This window comes from Cynocephalus volans, chromosome 14 (assembly GCF_027409185.1).
Source record: "Cynocephalus volans isolate mCynVol1 chromosome 14, mCynVol1.pri, whole genome shotgun sequence".
NCBI classification, from domain to species: Eukaryota; Metazoa; Chordata; class Mammalia; order Dermoptera; family Cynocephalidae; genus Cynocephalus; species Cynocephalus volans.
In genome coordinates this window covers 102,174,784-102,187,680 of record NC_084473.1, presented here as the reverse complement: position 1 = coordinate 102,187,680, position 12,897 = coordinate 102,174,784, and positions in this window count along the sequence as shown.

The following is a 12,897-nucleotide window of genomic DNA, read 5'->3' as shown; positions in this document are numbered from 1 at the left end:
ATCACAAAACAAGTGCTAAGGAGGCTGGCTTCGGTGTTAACATTCCTACCACCCAAATCATCTCTTAGTGATAGAGGGGCAGGCATGAGAGAGGGCAGGGAAAGAAATGGTCAGCAGTGAATCGGGAAGCCCAAAGGGATGGCGTTGTTGCTCTAAGACTGCGAAGTGATGTCACTCTGCAGGGAGACCCGCTGCCTGGGGGAGCCACAAAGGGCATTGAAGTTTCACAGGTGTCAGCCGAGGAAGGACAGCGTCTAACCCAACTCATTCTGCCAAAGAGGAAGAGAGTCCTTATCTTTGGATCCAATCACTGAACTTAAGATGATGCCACCAAGGATCAGAGAGGCCAAGTGACCCACACAGAGCCTTTGCTACCTAGGATTTTATTTTCACTGTCCTCCACTCACCTCACCCTTGCACACAATTGTTTTGAGCCAATTATGCCTACATGGCTTACCTGGCAACGTTTTCATGAATTTTACCTTCTTGGTTTCAGAGTTAACTGACTTGTATGAAAGAAAATTGGTTGAACATCAAGGTTTTCAACCATTACATGGGTAGCTGTTAATGTCATCGAAGCATTATTTTAAATGTCTAAAATTCATTTTAAAGCATTATTCTTAATTCTTAGTTACTTTAGCTTTAAAATTTTTAAGTTTTTTAAAATTGTGATGAAATACACTTAGCATAAAATTTGCCATCATAACCATTTTCAAGTGTACATCCCGAGGCATAAAGAACATTCACGTACTCGTGCAGCAATCGCCGCGGTCCATCGTCACAACTTTTTCGTCCTCCTAAACTGGAACTCTGTCCCCACTCAATAATGACTCCCCATTTTCTCCTTCCACCAGCCCCCAGCAGCCACCACTTTACTGTCTGTCTCTATGAATTTGACTACTCCAGATACTTCAGATCAGTGGACCCGCATCGTATTGGCCTTTTTGTGACTGGCTTGCATCTCTTAGCGTGACGACCTCAAGGTCCATCCATGCTGTAGCTTGTGTCAGACATTCCTTCCTGTCCAAGGCCGGATGCTATCCTGTGGTATGCACGTCCCACATTTGTAACCCACTCATCCATTGACGCGTACCTGGGTTGCTCTCACACTTTGGCTACTGCAAAAAATGCTGCTATGGCTGTGGGCATACAAATATCTCTGTGAATTTACTTTTTGTTTAAACTCGTTTTTAGAAAAAATACAACTGCATTTTCTGTGGCTGGAGCCTAATTCGTATTTGAGCTGGGCTGTCACCACTTGATGGTCTGTTCCAATCACGTTGAGGCTGCTCGGGTGACTCTGAAGACATAGGCTGCAGCTCTTCCTTTCATCTGACTGACCAGTGTGCACAGGCACAGAGTGAACACCACCTGCCGAAGAGCGGCCAAGCCCTTCTAGAACATCCCTCATGAGGACAGGCCTTGACTTTGCTCCCTGCTGTGCCCAGAGCCAGGACAGCGCCTGGCAGAGGAGGCTCTCAATACATCCTTTTTTGTGTGGATAAATAAATGGAAACATTTATTTTTCAACAATTTATCATATTGACCTATTCATTTTTTAACAAATTTATCTTCAACAAAACTTTTCCTTCGATGTGTACCAGTTATAGAACCTATTTTCTGTAGGAATCATCACTGGATGGGATCCAAAAGAAATCCATCCAGAGCCATGTGATTGTGATTAAACAGGTAAGGTGACACCTTGGAAATAGAGTAAAGTCTCCTCCTCTGTTCCTGTAGTACTCTGAAGAACACTGTGTTTTCTTTCTTTCTTTCTTTTTTTAAATATCTTTGGTAACTTGTAGCTGTACTAGAATTGTTTTAAAAAAGTAAACTCTAATCTCTAACTGCAATGTAAGTTGGAGAACCCCTCCAAAAATTGTCAAACAAGATGCCCATGTATCAGGTGACTATGACCATGATAAACCGCACAGCAGCCCCAAACCTCGCAGCATTCACCAGTAAGCACATGCTCAGCTCATGGGTCTCGCGGTTGGCGAGGCCGGGCCGCTCTGTGCCAGGTCTGGCTGGGCCAGTCCACTTCCTGCCGAGGTTCCTGCTGGGTGCGGCTTCTCACTGAGGTTTGGGCTCACATCTGCACGGCGTGTGCTCACTCTGAGACCTGGCCAAGGGGAATACGGCTGTCTGAGGAAAACTCTTCTCATGGCCAGGCAAAAGCGCCAAGAGAACAAGTGCGAGGCCTCTTAATGCCTGGGTTCGAAATTGGCACACCCGTGATTGTGTTTCAATTTATTGGCCAAAGCTAGTTACATGACCAAAGTGAAGGAAAGGGAAACATGTTCTACCTTTTACAGGAAAAACTGCAAAGCCACATGGCAAAGGTCTGAATACAGAGAGGATCTGAAGAACTGGGCCAGTGAGGACACCTTCCAAATCCAGCTATTGCAAAATTGTCAGGGACAACTCTGTCTCTCCAGAAGAAGCAGTGATACAGCACGTGTGAGTCAGACTTACTCAGCTGAATAGTGTCACCATGATCATCATTGTGAAGTACACGGAGTGAAGACTCAAAGTAGGACTGTTTTTTTTTTTGGGATCTTAACCCTTGACTTGGTGTTGCCAGCAGCACGCTCTCCCAAGTGAGCCGGTCCCCAAAGTAGGATTCTTTGATAGGATCTGGTTGTTATGGACTGAAGGTTTGTGTCTCCCCCAAATTTATATGTTAAAATACTAACCCCCAACTTGATGGGATAAGAAGGTGGGGCCTTTGGAAGATAATTAGGTCATGAGGGTGAAGCCCTCATGAATGGAATTAGTGTCCTCATAAAAGAGAGCCCAGAGAGCACTCTCACTCTTTCCACCATATGACGTTGCGGTGAGAAGGTGCCACCCATGAGCCACCCATGAGCCAGGAAGCAGTCCCTCACCAAACGCCAAATCTGCTGCCAGCTTGATCCTGGACTTCCAGCCTCCAGCACAGTGAGAAATAAATATTTGCTGCCTACGCCCCCCGTCTACGTGATAGCAGCCTGAACTGACTAAGACACTGGTGATAGAATACAAGAGATTTTCAAAAAGTTTGTGGAAAGAGTCATATTATCTTTTAACGCCATTTTTCCACAAATTTTTGAAGTGCCCTCATATAAAAATAAGAATTACAATACATGCTTCTTAAGCGCATTCCTTCGAGTTATTAACATGCTAGGCCTCCTGGCAGCGGCAGCAGAAAGAATAGGCTCCTGACTTACTTACTCAGGTAGAAACTGTCATCTGGCCTTAGTCTTTACATAGAATCTAATCTTTAGAACCTTCATTAGGTACAACAGTTTTCTGACTATTTCTAACAGTAAAACTTGCTCTTCCCTGCAAGAGGAAAAAAAGAGTCTACCTTCAACCTGCGTGCATGATCCGCCCACGCAGGGATAACGACCCTCAGGTGCTAGTTTGATGTCACTGTGCACCCAGCTGCTGGAAGTGAGCACATATTGTCAGCTCGAAAGCAAACAGCAGCGTCCCCTCCAGCTGCTGGCCTGGGAACCTGCGGATGGTGTCAGGTAACTGCAGTAACTTTCCATTAAGCTCATCTACCTGTGGCAGAGCAGGTTTCATCAAAAACAGACAAACCGGGACAAAGTCTCGGTGAGGCTGTGCTCCTTCCAGATGCGCTACGTCCTCACGAACATTACCAGCCACACTCTGGTCCGGAACAGGCAGGCCTGCAATGGGGAACTGGGCTACCCCAGTTCTACCCACCGTCTAGCTCCGGCACCAGCAGGAAGTGTCAGGGACAGAGGGCAGGTCAGAAACCAGGGGAGTCCGGCAGAGCTGCTCCATTTCTGAACAACTCAGACTCGGTCCATTCCCCTGAAAGTACTCCTCAGAGGACTTCGTGCTTGGGAAGCGAGTTCATGTGGAAAAGGTGATGGAGGTTGGTCGTGACATAACAAAAATAATCATCCGAGAAAGGGGCAGAGATCTGTGTGTGGACAGGTCTAGAAATGGATAGAGAAAAAAGAAAACTTATTAAACGTGTTCTGGTGGACTTTAGACTTGAGACTTTATTCCACAAAATGCATTACTGAAGACTGACAGATGTTGATTAATCTGCTCACAAAAACTCCAAAAATACAGAAAAGCAGTAACCTAGACTCGGAGCATTTCTGTGTTTGTACTAAATGTTCCTCAAAAGACTGGTCCTCTTCCCTTTAGTTACAATTGTCTCTTTCCCTCTGCATCAACGGCAGGTTTTCTACCTTCCTTACCAAGCTAGACCGCAAGCTCCGGAGGGCAGGGGTCTTCCTCGCCACCTGTCCCACAGGGGGACCTCGGGATTGAGGCATGAGTGGGGCCCACGGGAGGTGTTCGGTCAACATCTTGGAATGAAGGAGGCCTGCCGAGGAGACAACACCACATAGAGGGATTGATTGGGGCTCCCCTCGAGGGAGAGACTTAAACATCTCACCAGCCTCTCTCAAGTTCAGCACTGGAGGTGGCAGCGACAGGTGTTCTGTGTTTAGTGAAGAGGCACTTGCGTGACTCATGCTGTGGACTGAATCGTGTCCCCCCCAAATTCATGTGTTGAAGCCCTAACCCCCAACGTGACTGTATTCGGAGACAGGGCCTACGCGGAGGGAGTAAAGATTGAATGAGGTAGTGACGGCGGAGCCCTGATATGACAGACTTGGTGTCCTTATAGGAAGAAATGCCAGAGCCTTCTCTCTCCCTCTCCACCATGTGAGTACACAGCGAAAAGGTGGCTGTCTGCAAGCTGGGAAGAGAGCCCTCATCAGAAACCAAATTTGCCAGCACCTTGGCTGTGAACCTCTCAGCCTCCAGAACGATGAGAAAATACGTTTCTGTTTTTAAGCCATCAAATTTATGGTATTTTGTTATGACAGCTTGAGCAGACTGATATTCATCTTGGTTACATGAAACTCTCCATGCTCAGGGTCCTGCTGACAGCAGCCTCCTGGTGTGTTCTGCTTTCTCCTGGATACCCAGGAAACTGGTAGGTAGAGCTACACAGGCTTGATTAGATCTCGACTCAACTCCTCTGGCAAGTATTCCCACGGTGGCGCTGAGTGCCTCACACTGCATCTCACGAAGAGGCATGTGACGTCCAGTTACCCTGTCAGCCTGCTCCACCTGATGTTAAGTTTCTCATCAGTCCTCACCTAAGTGCTGTAGCATCTATTGGGGACTGTTGCCTGGATCCATTATTTCACGGACAGGCCTTACCCTCCATGAAATGCCTCTCCTCTAAGCAGGCCTCAGCCTAGGGCAATGACCCCTGATTCCATCAACCCCTCCCTGGCTTGTGGCTTTCTGTGGGTGGGGCTGGGGAGGGAGGCAGATACAGGACAAAAGCAGCAGAGGACAGCCAAACAGCAGACTTTTACAATTGATAATCGATATTCCTTTTCAACTGCCAATCATTCTATATCTCCTGGAGGACTTAGAGTCCGGTGGTTTTTCTCAGCAGTGAGGCCCAGTATTTCTGCTGCCATGACCGATGCGTGACACTTCAGTGTCCCCTTTAAGCTAGTCTGCTGGGAAATTTTACCTGAGGGACTTACTCCTGCTCCATGCCCCCAAGCTGAACATTCTCAGTAGAAAGGTGGTTCTGGACACAGCATCTTATCATAAAATTTTATTTTTGTCCTTGCTATATAGCATGTAGTCCCAAGTGAAAATTGTAAACTTTATCTTTTTTGATTTTTCATCTGTCTTATTAGGATGGAATGTGTACAAGTCAGGCTGGGTTAGGTGATAATCCATCTGGTAAAAATTGAGCCCCCAAATCTGAGTAGCTTCACATAACAGAAGTGTGGTTTCCTACTTGCAGTGCATATTTGGAGTGGGCTGGTGGGGAGCCTTGGTCCATACAGTCACTCAGGGACCCAGGTTGCAAGCCTCTGTCATCTTAATCCTGCATCATATAGAAACCCCATCTCCACGGCATGGAGAGTTCTGTAAAAGCTTGGATGAAAAACAAAATCTTTGGTCAAAAGCAGCTTAAGTCACTTCTGTCCTCAGCTCATTGGCCAAAACTGATCACTGTTCCTGCCTGACCATTTAATCCTCTTCGGCGCCTGAAATGGGAGGATAACCGTATAGGGGTGGGCACTGGAAACTGCACCACTGAACGTTAGAAATCTGTAGAATAAGGCCTATATTCAACTTTGTGAGTTCAAGTTTGTCAGACATAATGGTTTCTGGGGTTTAGCATGTTCTTTTACTTATTTGTGTGAAGAAGTGTTGCTGAGCTATACCACTTGCCAGGCACTGTTCTAGGCACCAGAGATAGAGCAGCCGACAAAGAAGGCAAATCCCTTCTAAGGCAGAGGAAACACCGCGTGACTAAACAAACGCACATATAGTGGCATTCCAGGCAAGGAGGAGCCCTGTGGTTGACAGGACAGCTGGGGACACATGAGAGAGGTCAGTGGGCGGGGACTATTTCAGACTGTTGGAAAAGACATCTCTCAGGAGTGGATCCCTAAACAGGGAATGGGACACACACAGCCGGCATGAGAGCCAGTGGAAGGCTCAGGCCCCCATGCCATGGAGGGGCTGCGGTGGCCACACGTGAGGGATGCAGGAGTTTCGGGGATGAGGTCGCAGGCGCTACCCAGGGACCAAATCACGGAGGGCCTTTGAGGCCAGTGCGAACGTTGGATTATATTTCAGGTGTGCTGAGAAGCCATGGGAAGACTTTGACGTCATTTAATTTATATTTCTAAAAGATCCTTCTGAGCTCCTGGGAGGAAACATACTGCAGGGGAGCGGGCTGGAGACAGCAGGAGGCTGTTGCTGCGTCCAGGAGAGACTTGCCCGGTAGCCAGACGACAGGCGGTGGCTGGATTCAGGGCATGTCGTGGAGGTAGGTGACAGGCCCTGCGGTCCGGGGAGTCACCGGAGAAGCCGGCGCCTGCGGTGGGAACAGCAGCAGGCCCCGGGGTCAGGCAGGACCGCGTGTGAACTTGGGCCCTGTGCTATCGGCTCTGTGCTCTGGGGCAAGTGGCTTCAGCTCAGGAGTCTGGGGAAAGGTGGTGATGGGGCCACCTCCCACAGGGGACGTAAGGGTCCAGGCCGCTCACGACTAACTCTGGAGGGTTCCACTATGACGGTTTTAATCTGCTCCCAGCAGGTATCTACATATCCAGAGTCCACAGCACCCCAGAGGCTCAGGCCCGGGCTTCTGTTCTCGCTGCCTGAAGTGTGCACATCACATGGGCTTTGAACATTCGCCTGAGAGACAGTGGGAATAATATGGCACTGGGGAAATCGGCTGTGGCGAGAGACTGCACATGAACGGGCACAGGACGCTGCGGAACCTCCTGGAAAGGGTGCCCAAGACTCCTGCTGTGCTACGCGCTGCTGCTTCATGGGGAATGCCGTTGCCTGATGTGGCGGGAAGGTGAGATGGTCACGCTGGGAACCTTTCGCAGGGCCAGATTACAGGGAACCGAGATTTCCCTGAACTTGCCTGAAGAGCTCTTATTGCTCCCGTGGGCCTGCTTACTAAAGAAAATCACTTCAAATGTCAGCCTGGTATTTGCTGTCACTGCCACCTTGGGATGATCTAGAAACTCCCGCCTACTTCTAATCGTTAGATGTCACCTATATCACCTAAAACAAGGGCAACAAAAAAACCACAATCTGACCTTATGAGTCACCGAATTGGTTGGGTCAGTTCTTCACGAGAACCTTGCTCAGTGTCTGGCATAAAGGAGACAATAAAGAGCAGCTGTTTTTACTTTCCAGAGGCTCAGAGAGTTAGATACCTACCTGAAGTTACCCATCCGAGAGTGCAGGACCGGGAAAAAGACTCTCCTTGGCTTGATCTGGAAAGTTCAGACTCACTTCACCTTCTCACGCGACCTCAGAAGAGACACAGACTGTTTTGTGGCGTTCTTGAATGGCAGACCCACCCACGGAGCTTCTCTTGCACTGCAGGTGACCGGGAGCCACTGACAGTCGGACGAAGAATGACAGCGGAAGCGATACCTTCAGGAATTCCTCCAGCAGCCCAGGGCAGGGGAGACTTCAGTGAACAGAAGCCAGAGGCAGGAGACCAGCTAAGATTTAAACAGAAAAGTGGACCTAGGTTAGGGTGTCAGCAAGGGAAACGCTGAACGACAGCAAGAGAACTTGCAAAGGAGAAGGAACAGAACTCAGTGACTGGTCAGGGAACAGGAGACCTGTAAGATATTGGCGAGCTTCTGTGTGACCACTGGAAGACCGTGGTAATATTGGGGACAGGGACATTTACTCCCAGGGTCTGAGATCAGGACACCAGGAATCTGCTTCTTCTCAGCTAAGCTACTGATTAGTGGGTCACCCAGACTTGGAGACTTCTGGGCAGATCTTACTCGTAAGTGTGACTCAACAAGGAAAAGAAGAGGATGTCCAAGTGGGAAGGTGAGGCTGGGGGCTGTACATACAAAGGTGTGTGTGTGTGAGTGTGTGAGTGTGTGTTTCTGGTGTGTGTATGTGAGAAACACTGCGTTGGGTAGAGAGGTGTGAGTGTACATGCATCTGCATGAGTGTGTACATGTGCATATGAGTTTGTGTGTGTGTGTGTTAGGTGGAGGTGTGAGTGTGTGTGTGTTTATGTGTGGGTGCTGGGTAGGGGTGTGCATGAGTGTTGTTGGGCGTGTGTGGGCGTGGGTGCGGTTGCTGAGTGGAGTGTCTGAACAGAGCACTTACTCGAAGCAGCAGGTGCACAATTGCATCCAGAAGTGAATATCCACAGCTAAACATCTCTTCTTTTTATCTTAACGTTTACGTGTACATATGTGTGGGGTACAGTGTGTTGTTTTGATCATGCATATACTGCACAGTAATTCACTTACGGTAGACAGCGTAGTTTTATATTGTTAGTCTACCATTTCTCTTCCCCTCGCCTCCTCCCCTCCAAGCCTCTGATAACCATTTATTCTACTCTCTACTTCTATGAGAACCACTTTTTGAAAAAATTAATATTCCACATATGAGTGAAATCATGTGGTATTTCTTTCTGTGCCTGGCTTACTTCACTTAACGTGATGGTCTCCAGTTCCATCCATGTTGCTGTAAAAGACAGGATTTCATTCTTTTTTAGCTGAATAGTATTCCATTTATACACCACAGTTTTAAAATCTGTTCATCTGTTGATGGGCATGTAGGTGGATCCCATCTCTTGGCCATTGTGAATAGTGTTGCAATGAACATGGGAGTGCAGGTGCTTCTTCAGTACGCTAATTTCATTTCCTTTGGGTATTTACCTAGCAGTGGGATTGCTGGGTCATAAGGTAGTTCAATTTTTAGTTCCCTGAGAAACCTCCATACTATTTTCCACAATGGTGATACCAGTTTACACTCCCACCAACAATGTGGGAGAGTTCCCTTTTCCCCACATCCTCGCCAGCATTTGTTATTTTCTGTCTTATTGATAATAACCATTCTAACTGGGGTGAGATGATGATGCCTCACTGTGGTGTTCATTTGCATTTCCCTGATGAGTAGTGATGTTGAGCATTTTTCCACATGCCTGTTGGCCATTAGTGTGTCTTCATTTGAGAAATGTCTGTTCAGGTTCTTTGCCCTTTTTAAACTGGGTTATTGGCGTTTTTTGCTGTTAAGTTGTTTGAGTTCCTTGTATATTCTGGATATTAGCCTCTTGTCTGATACGTAGTTTACACACACTTTCTCCTACTCTGTAGGCTGTCTCTTCACTTGATTGTGTCCTCTGCTGTGCAGAAGCTTAGTCCCATTTGTGTATTTTTGCTTTAGTAGCCTGTGACTTTGTAGACCTGTTCAATAAAGCACTGCCCACTCCCATTTTGTGTAGCATTTCCCCTGTGTTTTCTTCTAGTAGTTTCATAGCTTGTGGTCTTAAATTTAGGTCTTTAGTTCATTTCGAGTTTATTTTTGTGTATGGTGAGACATAGGGGTCTAGTCTCAATCTTTTGCATGTGGATGTCTAGTTTTCCCAGCACCACTTACTGAAGAGCTTGTCCTTTCCCAATTGTATATTTTTGGCACCTTTGTCAAAAATCATTTGGCTGTAAATGCATGGGTTTATTTTTGGGTTTTCTGTTCTATACCATTGGTCCAAGTGTCTGTTTTTATGCCAGTACCATGGTGTTTCGGTTACTATAGCTTTATAGTATATTTCGAAGTCAAGATGTGTGACACCCCTGACTTTGTTCTTTTTGTTTAAGGTTGCTTTGGCTGTATGTGGTCTTTTGTGGCTCCATACAAATTTTAAGGTTGTTTTTTCTATTTCTGTGAAGAACGTCATTGGTATTTTGATAGAGATTGTGCTGACTCTGTATGTTGGGTAATGTGGAAATTCTGAGTACGTTAATTTTTCCAAACCTTGACAGGGATTAACTTTCCATTTATTTGTGTTTTCTTCAAGTTCTTTCACTGATATTTTATAGTTTTTGTTGTAGAGGTCTTTCACCTCCTTAGTTAAATTTACTCCGAGGTATTTCATTGTTTTGGTAGCTGTTGTGAATGAGAGTCCTTTTCTGATTTCTTCTTCAGATATTTTGTTATTGGCATATAGGAATGCTATTGATTTTTGTGTGTTGATTTTGTATCCTGCCACTTTAGTGAATCCATATGTTAGTTGTAGCAATTTTCTGGCAGAATCTTTAGGGTTTTCTACGTACGTAATCATGTCATCTGTAAACAGGGATAGTATGACTTCCTCTCTTCCAAGTTGGACGTCCTTTATCGCTTTCTCTTGCCTTATTGACTGGTGAGAACTTCCAGCACTATGTTGAATAAGAGTGGGGAAAGTGGGCCTCCTTGTCTTGTTCCAGATCTGAGAGGAAAAGCCTTCAATTTTTGTCCATTCATACTATCTTAGCTGTAGGTTTATCACATATGGCCTATACTTGTGATGAGGTACATTCCTTCTGTTACTAATTTGTTGAGTATTTTTATCATGAAAGGATGTTGGATTTTATCCAGTGATTTTTTCATATTGAAATGATCATACGGTTCTTTCCCTTCATTCTGTTGATGTGATGTATTGTGCTTATTGATTTGCGTGTGTTTAGCCATCCTAGCATTCCTGGGATGAATCCCATTTGATCATGGCAAATAATCTTTTTAATACGTTGTTGGATTCAGTTCACCAGTATTTTGTTGAGGATTTTTTGTGTCTATGTTCATTAGGGTTATTAGGGTTTTTTGTTGTTGTTGTGTTTTTCCAGCTTTGGTATGAAGGTAATGCTGGCCTTGTGGAATGAGTTTGGAAGTATTCTCTTCTCTTCAAATTTTCAGAAAGTTTGAGAACAACTGATATTAGTTTGTCTTTAAATGTTTGGTAAAATTCGGTGGTGAAGCCATCTGGTCCTGGAGGTTTTTTTGTTGGGAGACTTTTGATGACTGCTTCAATCTCATTATTCATTATTGGTCTGTTTGGGTTTTCTAATTCCACATGATTCAACCTTAGTAAATTGTATGTGTCCAGGAATGTATCCATTTCTTCTAGGTTTTTCAGTTTGTTAGCATATAGTTGTTTGTAATATTCTCTTAGGATTCTTCGTATTTCTTTGATATTGGTTGTAATGTCTTGTTTTCCATTTCTGATTTTAATTGAGTCTTCTCTTTTTCTTCATTAGTCTAGCTAAAGGTTTATTGATTTTGCTTATCTTTTTAAAAAAACACCAACTCTTTCATTGCTTTTTTTGTATTTTTAAAAAATCTCTAATTCATTTATTTCTGCTCTGATCTTTGTTATTTCTCTCCATCTACTAATTTTGGGCTTGGTTTGTTTTTATTCCTGTTTTTCTAGTTCCTTGAGGTGTGTAACCTTAGGTTGTTTATTTGAAGTCTTTCTTCTTTTATGATGTAAGCATTTATTGCTATGAACTTTCCTCTTAAAACTGCTTTTGCTCTATCTCACAGGTACTGGTACGTTGTGTTTTCATTTTCATTTGTCTCCAGGAATGTTTTAATTTCCTTTTCATTTCTTCTTTGACCCATTCATTGTTTAGGAGCATGTTGTTTAATATCCATATGTTTGTAAAGTTTCTAATTTTCCTTCTGCTATTGATTCCTAGTTTTATTTCCATGTGGTCAGACAAGATAGTTGGTATGATTTCAATTTTTAAAAATCTTTTGAGACTTGTCTTGTGACATAACATATTGTCTTTTCTAGATAATGTTCCATGTGCTGCTGAAAAAAATATGTATTCTGCAGCTGTTGGATGAAATGTTCTATAAATGTTCATTAGATATAATCAGTCTAGAGTGGAGATTAACTCTGATGTTTCTTGGTTAATTTTGTGTCTCCAACTACTATTGTGTTGGAGTCTATTTCTCACATTAGGTCTCGTAGTATTTGCTTTGTATATCTGGGAGCTCCAAACTTGGGTATGTATATATTATATTTAGAATTGTTATATCATCAAGTTGAATTGATCCCTTTATCATTACATAGTGACCTTCCTTATCTTTTTTTTACTTTCCGTGGCTTGAAGTCTATTTTATCTAAGTATAGCTATTGTGAAATATCTTTGTCCATCCCTTCAGTTTCAGTGGATGTGTGTCCTTATAGGTGAAGTGAGTTTCCTGTAGGCAGCACATTGTTGGTTCCTGTTTTATGATCCATTCAGCCACTCTGTGTCTTTTAGTTGGGGATTTTAATCCATTTACATTTACAGTTATTATATATAGGGACTTGTTATCGTCATTTTGTTACTGTTTTTCTAATTGTTTTGTAGATCCTTTTCTTCTTTTTTCTGGTCTTACTGTCTTCCTGTGTGATTAAGTGGTTTTCCCTAATAGTATATTTTGAATTCTTGCTATTTAGTTTCAGTATGTCTATTATAGGTTTTGGTGTTATAGTTACCACGAGGATTACAAAAAAGATGTTATAGTTACAGCAGATTACTTTAAATTAATAACAACTTGCTTTGATTACTTAAAAAA